Source organism: Ursus arctos, unplaced genomic scaffold, assembly GCF_023065955.2.
Source record: "Ursus arctos isolate Adak ecotype North America unplaced genomic scaffold, UrsArc2.0 scaffold_5, whole genome shotgun sequence".
Taxonomy (NCBI): Eukaryota; Metazoa; Chordata; class Mammalia; order Carnivora; family Ursidae; genus Ursus; species Ursus arctos.
Genome location: NW_026623067.1, coordinates 77,687,069 through 77,708,195, shown reverse-complemented (window position 1 = coordinate 77,708,195; position 21,127 = coordinate 77,687,069). Strand labels below are relative to the sequence as shown.

The following is a 21,127-nucleotide window of genomic DNA, read 5'->3' as shown; positions in this document are numbered from 1 at the left end:
TGTGGAGAAATTCGATCATACATACAGTTCATTCAGTCTAGTAATCTGCAAACAACATAACATGCTATGGGGAAAGGACAAAATTTTTCTCAACATTATTATTCATATCATGCACATGATGAAACCGAGATTGAGAGATGTTAAGTAACTAGCCCAAGATCATCCAGTTTATGAATGGCAGCACTGGGCCTCAACCACCACAGATAGCTAAGACCACCACCAACAGATTGGGACCACCAAAATTGCCTGTTTCACTCCACACTGAAGTTCCACTTTCAATGGTATTCTGAAAAGAAATGAAAACACAGAATGCATTCTATAAACCAGCTATGCTCAGCTTTGAAAAATCACTATTGGAAAATTTCTGTTTTTTCATGCTTGGAAAACCTTCCATAACTCACCTAATATTGATTTTAATAAACTATTTTATGCATAAGTTTTCTCTCAGTAAAAATATACACATCCTAATTCAGGCACATAGGAAAGGCAAGTTAAGAGAACTAACCACGTATCCCCCCCAAATTTTCTAGGGATAGAATCTCTAGTCCCATTTTTAGGCCTCTCTTCAGACACATCAGCCTCTCATAACCATGATTCCCGTACCTAGCGAATGATGTCCTTCTCAAGTCAAACCTCTTGGCCATATAACATGGTCATGGACGTAAGCTCAAAGACACCACAGTGGGGAAAACCCCCTTTAGTAATATTCTTCACTGATTTTTTTTTAATTAAAAAGAAAAAGAAGAGCATTCTATAGACAAAGAATAATTTTCCTTTCCTTTTTATTCAGAAGTTTGTCATGCTTGGGGCGCCTGGGTGGTTCAGTCGTTAAGCATCTGCCTTCGGCTCAGGGTGTGATCCCAGAGTCCTGGGATCGAGCCCCACATCAGGCTCTTCCACTGAGAACCTGCTTCTTCCTCTCCCACTCCCCCTGCCTGTGTTCCCTCTCTCGCTGGCTGTCTCTCTCTCTGTCAAATAAATAAATAAAATCTTTAAAAAAAAAAAAGTTTGTCATGCTTACTCCAAGCATAAATTAAGCATTCCCATTATAAAATATTTAGGGCTTCATTTAAAATTCTTTTTTGTGGTTCTAGTAATTCATATTCAGGCGGTCTCCAGGCCCTTAAAGCAGCATGAACTCATTTTTAAACCAATTTACTTGTTTTGCAAAAAGTCAGAGAAGGTCCAAACTGCTCATGTAATGAGATTTTTATCATTAATAAAGGCTTTTTAAATAAATAAAATCTACTTGTGTTTTCCTAGTAATCTTAACACTTTTAATATGATGCTTCCTTAAATTTCCAAAGAATCTGACGTAAATGTTAGTGCAGGCTCATCAACCTACACTGGCTTCCTCTTCACCCTTTTAGATTCCTCTATTTCTTAAAGCCTAAACCTCTCTGCCTCTGCTATGCGGGATAGGTGTACTTCCAACCTCCCACCACAGCACCCTAGGAAAAAGCTCTGAATTATACTGTACTGTAATAATATCTTTACATGTTTATCCCCACTTCCAGAAGTAAACCTCTAAAAGGCAGTAACTTTATCTTATTTGCCTTTTAACTGCATTTAATAAGTATATTTAGAATAAAAGAAGATACAAAAATCAAATATAGCCCTTTCCCTTCTCCTTTTCTCTTCTTTCTTTTCCAAACAATCCAGACCATTATTATGTGGGGCAGAACAAAACAGGCATCTCGGTGCAAAACTCAAGCAGGGTGAGGGAGGTGTCCAGGTAGGAGGGCTCCTCAGGCTACTCAGTACCTGAGTGAAGTAAGTGGGTGACCCAGGAGAGGAAGTCAGAAGCTAACTGGGGTGACACCAGGGGTCCCTGCAGAAGCGTCAACCTAAGGTTGGATATCAGAGCCAAAGCAGGGTGAGGAAGGAATTCATGGATTATGGCAGCCCAGTGTGAAGAATCGGAGCCCAAAGAGAGTAAAGGAAGCATCCACCAAACTCAGAGACCTAGCTGGGTGAGGAGGGTGCCCTGGCATGGAGTGTCACAGCCCAGGTAGAGTGAGAGGGTATCCCTGTAGAGGGTCTGAGCCCAAGTGCTGTGATGAGGACATCTACACAAGAGTGGTGGCCTGGTGTGGAGATCAGCGTACCTAAGCCAGTAAGCAGGGCAAAAGGGGTGTCAATCAGGCACGGGGGTTCTGAGCCTAAGGAAGGAGAGGTGAGGCTACCAAGCAGGGAGCCTGATGTGAGGTGCTGCCTGAGAATGGGGGTTGAGGGGTGCTGGCCAGGCCCCCTCAGTTCTGGATACTGAGACCTGGCCTGGAGTGTTGGAACATGGATGTGGTGAGCAAGGTATCCACACAGAATGCAGAGGATGGGTTATGTCCAGAGGGAGTGAACAAACAAATAAACTGAACAAAGATATAGTAATTATGATGGGAACAAGTTTCTCACTGTCAGCGAAAAGTAACAAATACAGAAGAAGCCAAAACTCAAATGAACCCTGAGGAATTTTGTTTTGGAATCTAAATTCATCTGGGAGAACAAATGGGCAGGTATAGCTTAAAATTGTTCTTAATTTTAAAATAATCTGAGGAACTGATTATTAGCATACTTTAAATATAGTAATTACAGTATATTTTAAATAATATAAAATTTAAATATTACATGGTACATTAATCTCAGTATATTTAAAATTTTGACATAAAGATTAAAAAACAGCAGTGGGGAGAAAGGAGATGTGTGTGTGTGTGTGTGTGTGTATATATATATATATATACACACACTTATCTCATACAAATAGACTTTTTTAAAAAAACAATAAAACCCTAATGGTTAAATGAGTTAGAAACATGCATCAACTATTCACAAAAGAAGGAAAACAAGGTCTAACTAAATTTGAAAATTAATCGCTATCTATTGGTGGCCTCAGAATATGGGATTACTGGTGAGATTTCTCCCCTTCCTTTTTCTTAAAAAATTTCTACAATGAACATCTATCTCTTAAAAATCAGGAGAAAAACAACTTTAAAGAACCACTCTTACCCTATACCCCCCTCCAAAAAGTATACGTGTCTATAAATACCAAATACACATCTTTGGTAAAATAGAATCTCAATTCTAATAAAGTAAGCAGAGAAGTACAGAAACTTAGAACCCAGTACAAAAAAACCCATGAATTACCCTTTTCCCAAAGAGACAAATACTTAAAAACAGCTTTAATCCATCTGATAGATTATAATTGATTTACACTTCAAAAAAAATCACAGAATATTATAGCAATCTATCAAGAAACATTAATATAAAGAAATTTAAACGTGTTGACTTATCCAGTAAGTATGTTGCTTTTTTTGGTAATTTTAGAGCTTTCTACAAACCATTTATTATAGCTTCCTAGCTCTTCCTTCCCATCCCCCAAAAAGTTAACATACTAAAACTCCTTTTTGATGAGAAAGAAAATTTCTCTCCTCTGGCCTTCAATAATTCAAACACTTGATAGAACTCCTTTTTACTTTAAACTGTATCTGTTTTTTCTGCCTTCACTTAATTTTTATATGAGGGAATTGACTACTAAAACAAAAGATATCATAAATTACAAAATTAAAATGTCAATCCATTTATAGAATAAGTATAATGAAATCTCAATACATTCATGACACTTATGAAACATGAATAACCATACATAGTATATTTCCCTAAGAACAAGTGAACTATAATTTTTGAAAAACTTTTATAATGCACTTTCTTTCAAAAAGAAAAATGCACTAAGCTTGTAAAGCTAGTCTTGTATATAAAACTAACCTGTGAATCAACTAGCCAAATACAAGAGTATGGTTTATATCCACGGTAGAAAATTTTCTTCAAGAAGCTAACTCATAACAAAATCAAACACCAAGATACTTGAATCATTCAGACTAGCTCCCTGCTCTAACCAGGGAAAGCTGGAAATGGAATAAACAAGCAATGATCAAACAGAAGGCAAGGGAGCACTCCTATGAATACAAATGGAGAAGCCTGACTTAACACCCAAAAGCATTCTTTGACAATTCAAAAGCATGAGACCTGCCAGTGGATTCAGTCTTCCTATCTATGCAGTTGATAAAAATCCTATCAACTGGAAAAGGAACCATAAATTACATATTACCTGAAACAAAGATAAAAATCAAAGAGGTATTTTTATGATATCATTTTAATAGTTTAAACCAATCTTGGGTTATGCAACTAATTAAATCAAAAAGAACCAAAGTTTTGTTTTGGGGGCGGGGTGTCAACCTAACATGATATATTGACACACTCATTTTTAACAGAGTGGGAAATGTTACCATTTTCCCCACATTTGAAAGTATTTCTTTCATTATTCTAGTGTGGACTCAACTTTACTAAAACTGAAGAAGAAAAACAGGGTAGTATTGAGCAAAATCTTCTTGGTAAACTAGTGAATATCTCATCCAATTCTACTTAGAGCCTTTTAAAGAGGACTTAGAATTTTAGCAAGTTAAAAATTTGTCACATAAAAAATAGCAGGCAGTCCTTCCCAGTGCTGGACACTTAGTGAGCAAGCAACGTGCCCCTGATCACAGTGGGAAGGCTCGCAGACATGACACATTCAGTGCCAAAGCAAGGGCTCTAATTAGTGAAGGGTTCCGGTCTGACAGTAAAGGGCTTAACCTTTCTTGGGAAATAATGAGCCAGACAATGTTTGAAGCCTCCATGTAAGTTTTAGAGAAAAATGGGGGTTGTTGAGAACTGCCTTAAATGTGTTAAACGGGCAGACACAGGTGACCGAACAATGAACTGTACACTTGGCAAAGGAGAAAATACTTGATATATGCTAGCGTCCTCCAGAGCAGCATTCCTCTTTTGTCCCTGAATTAAGATGAAACAATTTGATAGGCCACATTATTTGGTTGAATTACTTTAAAGAAAATAGAAGGCTTGGTGGAGGAGATATATTTTCTGAAAACTTCCTAGATACCAACTTTTATGATAAGGCAACATCTGGAAACTTCTCTGAAGATCAGAGACAAATCTCAGTTTAAAGGCTAAAAGTTCATTAGCAAACATGAACACTCAGTGGTTAGAATGACCAAGTATGAAGTTCTAAGCAAAGGACCAAAACATTAGGTAAATGAGGACACATCCTTTCTCTCTAATCTAAAAAATACTACTGCTCACAAAACTTGCTGCATACATGATTTTTCACTCTTAACTGCACAAACTCTAAGGAGTAAAAGAGTAAATGTACTGACTTTTTATTTAATGTAATTGAATCTGGGAAAAAATACTCATTTTTTATTGTTTACCAAAACAATATGCACTTTTTTAATAAACTAAGTAGAGAGTCATTGGTTTCCCCTACTTTACCCATTCAACTTGTTACATCTAAAATACCTAAGCCTTCCAGGACGTTTATAAACTGAGATATACACACATATATATACATTTTATATATACATATTCCATATATAAAAATACAATGTTTTACACATCCTAGTAATGCTGAGTTGTGTTCCACTATTTGTTTAGAAGGTATAAAAACTCTTGACTCAAGTAATTAAATATTAATTGCATTTGCTAAATTAATAGCACTTGAAGAATTATAAACCCTAAGTAAGTAAGGTTAATAAACCACCACTAATAGTGTTAAAGTCAAGAATTGGGGTTAGAAACTTTAAATGAAGAGCACTGCAAAACAAGTATCTAATATAGGTATTATATCACTTTGTAAATGGTGAAAAATTCTGAATTCTAAAATACATCCGTTCCCAAGGAGTTCAGCTTTATGGAATTGAGGGACTGAGAAATGTACATTCATTTTCCCAATCAGGACACTAGGAATCAGGGTTTTCGTTTTTTCTAATGGCAGTATTTCAAACAGCATGCATACATAGACCCCAGAGAGAAAGAAAGAGAGAAATTTAAAACTTGCATAGAGCTATGTTTGTTTCCTTTTCCTTCTCTTTTTGCACAGGGAACAATTTTCTCTTAGGGCAGAATTGTAAAGGTTCTGCTATACCATGACTCCAGGGGAAAAAAGAAAGGCTCTTTATCTGCCCCATCTCTTGTCAGGTGAAGGGAGAATTCTATCCTGGCAAATATTCACAAGCACCCTGAACCTTCCAGCAGGCCTCAGTGTCCAAAGATCTCATGAAACAGAGGTTCAGGTTAACTAGAAAGTTGGGCAAATGACTTGGTAATTTAAAAAGACAAACTAATAGATGCAAGCTACATTATTTGGAAGAAGGTTACTAAATTTAAAAACTACTTGCTTGTAGGGAGTAAATTATAAATATCGAAGAGTGTCAAGAGGTTTCAATTGCTCATGCTTATAAAATTGGCTGCTTTAACTTTATACCATATATTTTATTTGCTAACATAGTGTTCCAAATCAAGGTTTATTATCTAGACAGATAAAATAAACCTTTTTTGTGACCAAAGAAGGTGGTGGCACTTATCACCTTCTAGCAGACTACGTTATTTTACTTATTAACTCTCTCTATAAAAAATTAAATAATTATGTTGATTAATATAATAACATTATAATATTAATTTTATATTATTATATTATTAATTATCATTTCCTTTCCTGTTGTAATGTAGGTTCTAGTCTGGTAGAGATTTTCATAGTTGTTCACCAAGTATGTTAAACAGTGCCTGGCACATTCCACAACAATTGTGAAACGAATAACTAAAATATAAAAGCAAAAGTTAAAAGGAAAATAATTCCACTGAAAACACTTTGCAGTACAACAGAATCTGATATTAATTTTTTTTAAATAATCTAGAAGAAGAGTTATTCTGTTCTCATGAAAGAAAAGGTGCCATCCAACCAGGCCCTCTGGCTTCACCCTCAGCTAGAGAAAGCCCTCCCCGTGGTGATCAAGTGTTACTACCTGGGTCTCCCCTCTCTTGCAGACCTTGGCCCTAGTTCACCACTCTTGGGGTAGTAATCCCATACCTGGCTCTGATCCTTTCCATCTGAACTGATTCTACCATAAAATTTATACTGCCACTTATTCAAGGAAATAAACATGGATTAAATGTTTAGCCCCAAAGTCCTGGAAACAGATTTGAATAAGGCTTAGAGCCAAAAAATTAGACATGGATTGAGACTATAAGAATCCTATGTTCTCTCTGCTTACCCAAGCACGGAATTTTGAAGTAACCAATGAAAAGCACAACTGCAGTTTTTGGTTTAATCATAATTTGATCTTTAAATATTATTTAAAATACTAGCTATAGCCTAGGGTGAAATATAAAGATAGTTCAAAATGTTTGGTAAGCCATAAAAAACAAATGAGCATGTTAGACATCTTAGAAAAGATCATGATAAATTTTGTGAAGGGTAAAATTGAAACTCTTCTCACTGATTACAACACCTTTCCATCTCAATGTATACTGACTGAAACCCCCACCAACATCCCCATCCTCACCACACAAGAAGTATTGTCTTAAAAACATCAATATCCTCCTACCTGCCAAATCCTCTTAATTGTTTTTGGCCAGCATTTCATGATTTTTACTCTCTTAGTTTAGGTGGCACTCCACAATCCCAGATATTTTCCTGCCTTATAAAAAGATCTTCTGAGACATTTCACACCACTCCTCAGTGAAGTCATCCTATGGAGCTAAATTTTCTTTTTTTTTTTCTTTTATTTCCATTGACAACTCACATTCTTATACTATTACCTACCAAAGAGTATTCTTCAAATAGGTACCATTTGATACTCGGTGAGTGTTTGCTTAAATGAATGATACCTATTCTGGCCTACTATCAAGCCTATCATGTTTGTTACATGGGATTATGAGATGTTGATTAAAAATATGCCAACAGAAAAATATAACAGGGGCACCCAGGTGGCTTAGTCGGTTAAGTGTCCAACTTGATTTCAGCTCAGGTCATGATCTCAGGGCTGTGGGATCCAGCCCAGCATCAGCTCCATGTCAGGCTTAAAGCCTGCTTAAGCGTCTCCCTCTCAGGGTGCTGGGTGGCTCAGTCGTTAAGCGTCTGTCTTTGGCTCAGGTCACAATCCCAGGGTCCTGGGATCGAGCCCCACAACGGGCTCCCTGCTCAGCGGGAAGCCTGCTTCTCCCTCTCCCACTCTCCCTGCTTGTGTTCCCTCTCTCGCTGTGTCTCTCTCTGTCAAATAAATAAAATCTTAAAAAAAAAAAAAAAAAAGAGTTTCCCTCTCCCTCTCCCTGTTACCCTCTCTACCCTCCCTCTCTCAAAAAATAAATAAATAAATAAATAAATAAATAAATAAATAAATAAATAAATCTAGCCATCAAAGAGTATGGAAATTTATAGAAATAGTGACACAAAGTGAGAAATAACACAGATAAAGGAATAGGCTCCCCATACCCCCAAGTCCCCACAAAAACAAATAGTACAAGAAAGAGTTCCATGAAGGGTGAGTAGTTTGGCCTTGCCATTCTCATCACTACTTCAAATGATTCTTCTCTGTGCTTACTTGCTATACAAGGTAGTCGCTGGTGTTAAAAACTCTAGCACATTCCTGAATGTTCACTGTGAGGCTAGAAGAAATGAAGGTATAATGTTCCTTAGGAAGCCCTTGGTTTAAATTTGTCCTAGATCCATTTCTCCAGGTCTCCAATACCATTTATCTATGGAACAACCTGAAGTCCTTCATTGCCTCAAAAGTCACAGGTTCAAATATATTTTCCCGTTCAAAATAAGGTTTTTCCTTTTTTTGAAGTTTTAAAAAGATGCATCTATCCTGTATTCTAAATAATTCATCTTAATGATTCTTATTTTTATTGGCTAATCTGTTCCCTTCTATTCCCACAGCCACCATATTAGGCTAAGTTCATAGTCAGCTTGAAGTAAACATGTCTATTATGGGCTGAACTGTATCCCCTCCCACCACAAACTCATATGTTGAAGTCTTCACCCTTACTACCTCAGAATGTGACTGTATTGGGAGTAGGGCCTGTAAAGAGATGATCAAGGTAAAATGAGGTTATATGGGTGGACCCTAATCCAATACGACTGATGTCCTTATATGAAGAAACAGGACAAAGACACACACAGAAGGAAGACCACGTGAAAACACTGGAAGAAGAAAGCTACAGAGAGTGACTTCCAGAAGAAAGCAACCCTGCTGACACCTTGATCTCATAATTCTAGCCTCCAGAACTCTGAGAAACTAAATGTCTGTTGTTTAAGACACCAAATCTGTGGCATTTTGCTATGGCAACTCTAGCAAGCTAATTCAACATCCATCTCATTATTTGATCCATTAATTTGCCAGTGATTCTTGTTCTCTGACCACAAATAATATCTAACATGTTTTGTTCTTGGTTATGGATTTTTATCACTTTATGCAATTTCCCTGATCTGAAAGATGCACATTAGGTGTCATCCCTTCTGCCCCTCTGCCCTTTCTTGCCATGTCTTTAATCAATCCATTACCTCAGGGATCTTTTGCAGATGCTCCCCCCTCTGTCATGCCACTCCAAATCATTTCACCCTATATTCCCTCTTTAAATTAAATCTTCCTCTATAAATCCATCTTTGCAATTAAAAAAAAAAAGAAAATTATTTGGCTCCTCCTAATTCCCATATCAATAATAAACCCTTCTCACTTAACTTGTATTCTACTTTATTTTATAAGAATAGTCAAATTTCATTTGAAATTCGTATAATGAAAATATGTATCTCTTATGCTAGAGATTCCCTTCATAGTCTTTCCTTAAGAAATCTAAAAAATAGGCGAAATACCTCATGTACATTTTATTCACCCCAAAATTACTTCTTAGAATTTACAGAAATGGAAATTTTTTTTTTTTTTTTTTTTTTTTGCTGTACTCCATTTGAGTCAACTCTACCTGCTAAGATACTAATGTAAGATACTCTCGGAGAAGGGTTAGTTCGGGTAGGAAAAAAGACCAATAAGGTCAGTTGTCACAACTACATTCTGGCAAAATAATGCCTGCAAGCAAAAGAAAAGATATTACAGCATAAAAAACATGTAAACAAACAAAAACCCACAAAGCTTTCAATACACACACGTATATTTAAAACACACACATTTCAAAGTACTTTAAAAATTATTAAAGAGGAAGTATTATTCTTGCAATGTCACATTTTGTATCATACAATCTATTCACTTCTTCTAATAAGATTGTTATTAGAAGCACTGAATACTAGTTTTAGCAATATAAACCAATTATTTTCATCTTTAAATAAGACAAATATTTTTTTCATGTACAACTATCTCCAACATGTTTCTGTCAACAGAATTATAGGCAATTATAATGGCAATCGATGAGACTTGTATGGTTTACATTTTTACTAGCTTGAAACAAAACCTTTAAACAAAATTGGTTCTACTTTATTGACATCATTTCTGAAAGGACAAATATTAGGCAAAGCCAATAATGAATTAATATTCTCCAAACATGTGTTATGATAGAAATATAATAGAAGCCAAAATAATCTATTTTCCTGAACTGCCAATTGGATAATATAAAAATAATAAATGTATGATATTTTATCATAATTTTTTCACCAATTTCTATCTCTAGACCTAAAAGTCTAGACAAAAACAAAAGAAAATATGTCTAGATGATAAGAGATTACTAGTCTAGAATATATTCTATGAAAAGATGGAGAAAGCTATCGTGAAAATTAGTAAGACAATGACTGATCTATCAGTTTGGATTTTTTCAGTTATAAGAAACAAGAAATTCAATGCAAATAAGCTTAAACAAAAAAATTCCTCTTTTTGCTTTTTTTCTTTTTTAAGTAGGCTCCATGCCCAGCATGGAGCCCAACATAGGGCTTGAACCCACAGTCCTGAAATCAAGCCCTGAGCTGAGATCAAGAGTCAGATGCTTAACCGACTGAGCCACCCAGGCGCCCTCAAACAAAAAAATTCTTAAAGGAAGAGAAAGTTTTATTGGCCCATATAACTGAACAGTCAAGGAGTAGATTTATATTCACACACAGCTTGATCCAAGTCTCAAACATAACCAGAATCCTTTTCTTAGCTTTGCTTCTTCTGGTTTAATCTTCAAGCTGTATATGACAGGCTCTGAGAAATTTCAAGATCTCCCTTGGAACATCAGTACCTGCAAACCTCAATACTCACATCACCAAATTCAGAAGAGAAAGGACGGTATGTGCCCTAGGATTCCCACCAAAATCCTCCTTAGTTTTACTCTTAGTGGACCAGTTTGGATCACGTGTGCTATCAAATGACTCGAGCTAACTAAGTCTCACCTCTGGAGATAGGCAGGAGGTCAACCCAACAAGGAATGTTACCAGGAAAAAGGGAGCATGGATATTGGCTACCACCATAACAGGGTATGGCAAATACTCAAATGTTGAACATTACTGTTTCAGCATCAGATCATATGACAGCTTTCACTTTTCAAGTTAACTCTTTAGAACAATGTTAAAGGAATTTACTTATGTTGATTTTTATTAGTTTTATACTGCTGTAAAACAAATTAACACAAACTTAGAGCCTTTAAACAACACTCATTTATTGTCCTACACTTCTGTTGTCAGAAGTGTATACACAGCTTGACTGGTCCTCTACTCAGGAACTCACAAAATTAAAATCAAGGTGTTGTCTGAGCTTCATTCTCATCTGAGCTCAGGGTCCACTTCCAGAATACAGTTTCTTGGGATTGCAGGACTGAGGTCCTGGTTTTCTTGCTGGCTATCAACCAGAGATCAGTCTCAGAAACCAGAGACCACTCTCAGGTCCTTGCACCACAGCCACCTCCATCTCAAACCACCAATGGAGAACTTCTTTAATTGAACCCCTTAAACATTTCAAATCTGTCTGACTTGTCTCTGATTTCTAAACACATATTTAAAGGACTCATATGATTAGGTCTGACCCACCCAGATAATCTCCCTATTTTAAGTTTTATTAACTGCTTGGAATCTTAATTATATCTGCAGAATCCCTTCACAGCAGTACCTGGATTAGTGTTTGAATAATAGGATGAAGGAATATATGTACATCAGCGGCCAGATATTTTAGGGGCCATCTTAGAGTTCTGCCTACCACACTCATATACGTGGTTTTGCTTTTAAAGAAGAGAAGATAAAAGTAGGCTGTAAGGGATGGAGAAGACTTTTGTTTTCTTATCAAATCCATTCGTTTTGTGAAAATACCACAAAAAAAAGAAGGTTGAGGCAAAACAGAAATAGTCCAAAATTTAAAGTAGCATGAAAAATATAAATAGAAGAGTAGAACAAAGAAGAAAGGTCTTTTGGTTCTTATTTTGGCTTTTTGTTTTTATTTTGTTCTGTATTTTAGCAAGTTAAGTGGTCAATCTGGAACTTCAAATCAAAATGTCTTTTAAGAGGAAAAGAAAGTTTATCTTTCAGAAAAAGAGAACTCAATTATAACTAAATTTAGAGCATAGGTCAAGCTCTTTCTATGTTTTCTAAGAAAATAAAGAAAGCAAGCCAAAGATAGCTTCCCTAAAATTCCAAATCAAATATTAGTTTATGGAAGTTCTAATTATTTTGGATATTTTCTGTTTAAAAGCATGTCTTGTTAAATCTCTCAACTCTACAATATATTTTTAAAGAGAGAGAATGAGCAGAATGAACCATTTCTAGTCTCTTAAGAAAGCTGTTCTTAAATTTCTCCTTAGATTAGTGATGTAAAAGTGAAGCATTGCCCTCTAGAGGAACAAGAGCTCTCTAGAGTAGGCAACTATTTCACGATAATGTAATGCTACTACATACACACTGTCCTACTAATTACAGGTTTATGTTCTTCTTTAGAGCATAGAAAAGAAAAAGAAAATAGCTTTGGTATAGGAAGCTCTAAATTTTTTTTTCCACAAATTAAGGATTTTTATAAGAGTTTGGTAAACTCTTCAATTTTTGGTACATTAATTTATAAACCTTCAATTAATGAATTTGCCCTGCAGTTGTGCAATAAAGGTTTGCCTTAGAAAATAAAAAGCTTTTGGTTTTTCTTAAAATGTGTCAATTTAAATCCACCAGACTTTTTCCTCAGTTACTCTACAGCAATAGAACCATGTGCACAATACATATGATCTTACATTGAATTATTTAAAAAGTAATTAAACTGACTCATGTAACAAAATTGACTCCTATAACTTTGCTACCATATTCAAACTTAAGTTTGAAGAAGTTTAAAACTTCTTCAAGAAGAAAGTTTAAAACTTCAGTGGCTGGGTTTGGCAATCCATATCAAGAACTTCCCCATTACCAGAAGGGTTTTAGGCACACTCACACTGTCTCAGGAGTCAAAACCAGAAACGGAAGCAAGTTGTTTAAACATCTGGGTCTTGTTCTTAAATATAATTAAACAGTTTTCAAATTATTTTCTCCAGAATCACAACCAGGAAGAAGATAAAGCACTGCCTCATCAATGCTTCCACCAAAGCAGCCTTTCTCTTGTCTTCCTCTTAGGGTTCCACATATATCTAAATGGTTCTAGACCTTAAAAAGGAAGGAACGAAGGAAGGAAGGAAGGAAGGAAGGAAGGAAGGTATTCAGGTAGCTTGAAAACTGTTGGTCTCCTTAAATTCCCTTTTTACATTGTATAACTCTATTTCCTTTGCCTTTCTCTCTCAAGGGGTGAAAGCAGCAAGGGTCTGGTTGCCTCAGACTAGTTTCTAAAATGAGAGATCCTAAAGAATATAAGCCCAAGCCTGAAGCAAAGGGATGGAAACAGGGTAGTACATTATATGTTCTTAGCATAGATTCTACACTGTAAAAGACTCTTGCAAAACATACACAACAGAAGAGCATTTTGCAATGGGGGTCTGAGCATACTATATGACACAGATTTCTTTGCGCGATGTGGCATTTTTCTTCCTCAGCGCATACCTATCAGCCATCTCACACTGACTGTCATAATTAGAGATGCACCTACTGCTTCCTGTCTCATTCCAAAATACCATGGTATATTTACAGAACTACAAATGTATCACAAAATAGGAAGATGAGAGGTTTTAATGAACTATTAAGGAAAATTGCAAATAGAAGTTTCTGGTTGGCCTCCTGTTTTTCCACAATCAAAGGATTAAACTACTCTTTAGGATAGGATCTGGAAACCACAATCTTCTTTCATCTTGAGATTCAACCATATTTTAAAATACGCAGTCATTTGTTTTGAATGCAAAGATTCTTTAACCTGTGCATTAAGAACTTTAGGACACAAGCCACTTGTACTCATTTAGTCACAGAATCCAAATTGAAAAATTGAGAGGGAGACAGATCATATGAGACCCTGAACTCTAGGAAACAAATTAAGGATTGCTGGAAGGGAGGTGGGTGAGGGGATGGGGTAACTGGGTGATGGACATTAAGGAGGGCACTTGATGTAATGAGCACTCGGTGTTACATGAAAGTGATGAATCACTAAATTCTACCTCTAAAACTAAAAAAAATAAAAATAAAAATAAAATAAAAAGAATCCAAATTGACCAACCAGGTTTACCACACGATCCTGGCTTATCGTCATCCCCTCTCCACAAGGCAGTTACCACATGTGGTGGCACCACCACAGAAGAAATGAAACTCTTCTTGAATGAGTCTCAGAACGTCTCTTCCACTTCCTTCAGACACTCACAAAGGCTGCTTACTACCCTGAACTTGAAATCAGCAAGCACTTTAGAAGCCCTTCCCAATCCAGTTGAGCCAAATTTCATCACTGCTCACCCTCTGCCTCTCCTATCCTCTCCTACAAACCTACCTGGTAGGCCCTAAATACTTTCTTCCCCTCAACTCAATGACTGCATCTTTGTCTATTGCCAAATAATTTGTTTTCATATAATAGGGTTTATAAAAACTTTTTTACTTAAAATGTCTGATATAACTAAGCAGAAATACATTTAGAAGAGACATAGAACTAGACAATAAGATTCTACACCAGAAGTTTCCACAAAAAAATATTTCAGAGTAGAAATGTTTAAAGTTAATCAATAATCAGTGCTCACAATCTAGTTCACAATCCAAATCCTACCCATGATTTTCTTTCACACAAACTTGGAAGACTTAATGTTATGTTAACGTATCTTTAATAAATCATTTTTATAAGGTAATCATACTTTTTAAAGTTCCCCTAAATATGATCAAATCCTCTATGTCTGCTGACTGTGTGACAGGTAAAATGATGTACACAATGTTCGAAAAATACCTGAAGCTTCCCGGAGAGAAACGAGGCCTGGTACCACCCCTGTTGAGAAACAAAAGTCTCCAAATTATCTATTATTCTTGCACCATTATCATAATAACTCGTCTACTGTGTATTTACTATATGTCACACACTATAAAAGCACTTTTTAATATATTAACCAATCTTAAGGGTATGATTATTATTGGCATTTTACAGACAAAGGAAGAGAAGCACAGACAGGTTAATGATCTGCCTAAATTCACCAGCTAATGAAAGGCAAAGCCAGGATTTAAACCCAGGCAGTCTGGCTGTAAGCCCCAACTACCCTGAAATGCCTCCAAAAAGTCTAGTGAGGAAAAGTGGCATGCTTAGACCCTCAGGATACTGCAGAGATTCCCCCCTCACAGCAAGCTGTCCTAAGAATTTTACACCACCAGGCTAGTGTTCTTGAAATGACAATAAATACTTTGTTTAAAGAAATGAGAAAGAGATACAAGTGAAATGCTATGGTTAGAAATTCTTTGAAGAACAATATAAAAGAAGAAACATTTAAAAGACATAGATTAAGTGTCTATGAATATTCTTAATATAAGTTTCACAATAGAGAAAAGATTTCTATACTTGGAATTTGATGAAAAACTCTGTCTTTTCAAGGTGATTCCAATTCCTCTGCCCTTGTGACAATGTTTTATGCTCCTAAAGTAAGTTTTATCATTCCTGAAAATTTCTTAAAAATTCAAACAACTGAAAAATTAAGACAGGGGGGAAAAAAAAGTAAGACAGGGAGCATAAAAAGGTGAAGGAAATTAACCTGGGATAAAAACAGAAAATATCACCCTTAATTAGCAAAACAAAAATCTTACCTTTGGAAATACAAACAGCATATCCATATTAGGAGAAATGGTACACAAATCTGAACCTGCAATATGAAATTCATTTTGCTTATTTGTCTATAAAAAGGTTATGTGTTTCAAGGTGGCATCATACAGTTTGATCTAAAATGGCACATCTGGTACGACACGTGGACAACTAAAATCTACATAAATCAAACTATTTAAATATAAATGTAACTCATCCTTTATGAAAATTTGACTTTGGAAATTCCATTATTCTTAATCTATCAACTATCTGATGGCTTTGGGAGGCTAGAAGTTTAACAATACACGGGCCTCTCTTTAATGAAAAAAAAGTAACAAATACAGAGTTTTATACAAAATTGAACATTTGTTTAGAGTTAGAAAAGAAAGCAAAACAAATCAGAGATTTTAAAAAGCTGAAAAATACAACAAAAACCTCACAGAATTGAGTTAAATAATAGTTTTTATTATCTGACAATTGCCATAAATCATTTTTTTCCTTAAAGTTTTTGGCTGATACTCTCTGACCACTTCTTAAAATATCAATTATTTGAAATATCATTTCATATAGATAAAATGCTAATTTACTCTTTCTTCCAGCATGTCAGCCTAGAAAAAAACCCACTCAAGTGAGGGGCCCTAAAGTTTAAGTTTCATTATTCTAGCTGTAAATTCACCTCTGCTTTGCACATACATTGTCAAATGGCTTTGAAATATATATACATTTTATTGAAATAAATAGAAACTGCACATAGCTTATTGGTATGATTTTGATTTGGTATTCCACTTAACTCTTTTTCAAATAAATTTCTTTTTGCCTTAAGAACTCAACTCCAGGGACGCCTGGGTAGAGCAGTGGTTAAGCGTCTGCCTTGGGCTCAGGGCGTGATCTCGGTGTTCAGGGATCGGGGATCGAGTCCCACATCGGGCTCCTCCGCTGGGAGCCTGCTTCTTCCTCTCCCACTCCCCTGCTGTGTTCCCTCTCTCACTAGCTGTCTCTCTGTCACATAAATAAATAAAATCTTAAAAAAAAAAAAAACTCCAGATTTAAGTTTTTCATACTAAATCATTTCCATTTCCATTCCAATGGAAATTTTTTAAAAGTTTTTCCTTATCCATTTGAGAAAGAGAGAAAGAGCAGGAGCAGTGGGGAGGAGCAGAGGGAGAGGGAGAAGCAGACTCCCCCCTGAGCCTGATGCAGCGCTTGATCCCAGGACCCGGGAGATCAAGACCTGAGCCAAAGGCAGATCCCCAACCTACTGAGTCACCCAGGTACCACTCCATGGGAGTTTTTAAAGCATAATATATTCTAGTCATCAACCTCATATCAGGCCAAATTTTCCAACTCTCACCCTGAAAGGAAAAGCAAGGATGATGTTTTTTATCTTACCCTTTCCTAGAAGTTTTATAGACATTTGAAACAAAAAGGACATAAATTTTTTTTAATTTAAAAAAAAGGAAATAAAAAGGACTACTGAACCATAGCTCTTTTCAATTACTGCAGAAAAAGAAAGGTACATACCGTATACTGTGCTATATTCCAATAATGGCTATCAGTGAAAATAGATGAGGAAATGTGTCTAGTTTTAACATTTTCTCTAAGCATCAAGGTCCTGATAAGTCTTTCAGTTACATGATGAGTCTAAAGGAAAGTTCATCATCTGTGGTTCCTACACAGAGAAAAAATATTACATGCATGTTTGTTTAGAATTCTTTAATATGTTATCATCAATTTAATTATAGATGTATGTTATTTGTTTACATTATTTTACATTATCTATTTTATTTGTATCAGTAACTATAGCTACCAATATTCCCTCTAAATAACTCATCCCCTGTTTTGATTTTGTTTTTATTTTAGCCTTTGAAAAACTGTGTGGTGGTATCTTTTTGTGGTTTTAAAATGCATTTCCCTAATAGACATGAGGTCAGTGTTGATCATCTTTTCATGTGCTTATTTGCTATTTGTATCTCCTTTCTAGTAAAATGTCTCTATGTCTTTTGCCCATATACTAATTGGATTTTTTCTAATGTAAGTTTTGAGAGCTATCTATTTAAATATAAGTCATTTGTTAAATTTGTAATTTGTGGTATTTTCTCCCAGTTTGTAATTGTATTTTAATGTTCTTAACAGGGTCTTTCACAGGGCAGAAGTTTTAAATTTCGATGAGGTCAAATACACCAAAGTTTCCATTATTGTGCTTTTGGTATCATCTACCTATTTTTAACTTTATGTGAAAACTACACATAAATTTATTTAAGGCAGGAAATATGAGATTTAATTATCAATGAAAATGTCACCTGAAATCCTAATTTTTCAGTTTTAATGGAAGACTAAAAGAACCTACCTATATATTCCCAGATGTTTATCAAAGGCATACTTCTCATTCCTCTCAATAGATACCCACCAAAAAGATGAAAAAAAACATTCAAAAGAGAGAAAACAACAGAAGTAAGTGTCACTTGATTAAAGTTCAGGCAATACATTATTTCTATGTAACAGTTAAAATTATGATGTAGCTATTTACCATCAAATTTGTAATAATATCTAGAATAATTTTACATCAAGAGGAAAATGATCTGATGTCACTGATAGACAATTAAAGTTTCTCTCAATATTATTTTTAAAATGTTTTCAACAAAGACAAGCACAAGTTTTGACTTAGAAATTAAAAGGATATATGAACAAATACGTGAAGGAAATGAAAGCATGAGTAAAAAATATTTAAAACCATTACATTTTATATAATTAGACAAGAAATAAAATTGGAACAAAAAATCCAGTCAAGAAATGGGCAGAAGAAGACATGAACAGACATTTCTCCAAAGAAGGTATATAAATGCCTAACAGACACATGACAAAATGCTCAACATCACTTGGCATCAGGGAAATACAAGTCAAACCACAATGAGATACCACCTCACACAGTCAGAATGGCTAAAATGAGTAACTCAGGAAACAACAGAAGTTGGCAAAGATGTGGAGCAAGGAGAACCCTCTTACACTGCTGGTGGGAATGCAAACTGTTGTACAACAGTACACCAGTACACCAAAAACAGTATGGAGGTTCCTCAAAGAGTTAAAAATGGAACTACTCTACCACCCAGCAATTGTACTACTGGGTATTTATCCAAAGGATACAAACATAGTGATTTGAAGGAGCACATGCCCCCCAATACTTATAGTAGCAATGTCCACAATAACCAGAGTATGGAAAGATCCTAGATATCCATCCATTGACAGATAAATGGGTAAAGAAGATGTGGTATATATATAGGAATATATATATTGGAATACTACTCAGTCATCAAAAAGAATGAAATCCTGCCATTTGCAACAACATGGATGGAACTGGAGGGTATTATGCTAAGCGAAATAAGTCAGAGAAAGACAAATACCATATGATTTCAATCATATGTGGAATTTAAAAAACAAAATATGAGCATAGGGGAAGGGAAGGAAAAATAAAATTAGGTAAAAACAAAGAGGGAGGCACACCATAAGAGACTCTTAACTATAGGAAACAAACTGAGAGTTGCTGGAGGGGAGGTGGGTGGGGGGCTAGGGTAACTGGGTGATGGGCATTAAGGAGGGCACTTGATGTAATGAGCACTCGGTATTATATGCAACTGATGTAGAATTCAGAATCACTAAATTCTACTCCTGAAACTAATAATACACTATATGTTAACTGAATTGAATTTAAATTTAAAAAGAAGAAATACAATTGGGATTATTCAGTTATATTTCAAGAAAAATGTAAAGGGCAGATACAAGAATGTTAGGTTTTTGTGCATAGGATTCCTCATTACTTTTCCATTTCTACATATTTATTCCACTTAATACTTGATTTTTTAGTTATACTAAGGAAAGTAAATGACTGTAGTATTCATTTATTTACTGTGTGGTTAATGTAATGAATAAAATGTGCCCTGTGTGCACAAAATCAGATCCAAATATTTAATCAGCACTTGCCAAAACTATCTAAAGTTATTTTTCTCTAAAACGGTGCAAGTTGGGTAGGGCTGTTTTTCAAAAATGGAAATTTTGTGTTCATTAGTTTTCATTACTAATGTAATTTTAAATTGCAAGGCTCTAAAGCATCTGGCAACTGGAGCCAAATTTCACAACTCACATTCATCAGTACACAAATATTGACATTATGGTGTCTATCTTATTAGACTTGTGAAATTCTGTTATTCCTGACTTCCAAGGTATCATGATAGGTTTTTTTAAAGTTCTCCTTACATTTTTACTTTTATCATGTAAAAAATCAAATGAGAGTTATACTGTGCTGTCAGAGCAACAAAATAACATAGATTTCTTGGTAAAGATTGTGAATATTATTCCCAGAAAAGCTTCAAATACAAAATAGACTATTCATATTATGCATAACAGCATCTATCTTTTCTCATTTACTATACATTAACATACACAAGATCTGCTCTCTGTGATACCAGTGTTGTTTTCTAATCTAAACACATCCTCATAAAATTCCGCGATCCTCATTTTTCTGTAACATTAAGTTCTCAATTTCTTATAATACATGAATTTATCATTTACTATTTTAGTAAATATTCTTTGCAATTATTCAAAGTACTAGGAATGAATGGGCTTTAGAAAGCACACATAATAAAATAGAAAATATCAAAGTAAATCTTTCTGTTAGAAAATAAATCACAAGAACAAATTATTTGCCAGTAAAGCAGTCTAAGATCACCACTTCCTTCTTCCTTATTTCTACTATCTTCACAGAATGTACACAGGCAACAAAGCAAAGACAATCAACATTTCTATTTCACTAATATAATCTTTATTTATTCTCAATAGGGCATGAGATTATAATTCTATTTTGTAAGTGGCTGATCACAAGGATCTCAAGAATGTGGCCAAAGCCTCAAATTAGTCCCCATTTACTCCTCAATAATATCACATACAGAACAGCTCTGCAGGGCCCATAGTTGATTCAAGTAGAATTGTTATCTTAAAATAAATCTGTTCTGTACTTTTAGGGGAGAAAATCAGTAACTGGATGCTATTCAGGATAAAATAATAAGACAGTTAGAACCCAATGAGTTTCAGTAATGACAGATGATATTTAATGGCTTGAAATACCACAACTACATCTAATACTTCAAGATATTTCACACATTTGTTCATCATTTGCT

General features: G+C 35.2%; 1 long non-coding RNA gene across 1 annotated transcript in view; it reads right to left on the bottom strand.

Moving 5' to 3' along the window:
- The window catches only part of LOC113255056 (uncharacterized), an 86,476-nt gene that overhangs the window by 41,869 nt on the left and 23,480 nt on the right, over positions 1 to 21,127 (bottom strand). The window contains exons 2-4 of the long non-coding RNA XR_006409469.3: positions 17,481 to 17,628; positions 15,965 to 16,020; positions 15,123 to 15,161 (exon numbers count right to left, since the gene is read on the bottom strand). This is a non-coding gene — a long non-coding RNA (uncharacterized LOC113255056). The remainder of the gene's footprint in view (positions 1 to 15,122; positions 15,162 to 15,964; positions 16,021 to 17,480; positions 17,629 to 21,127) is intronic.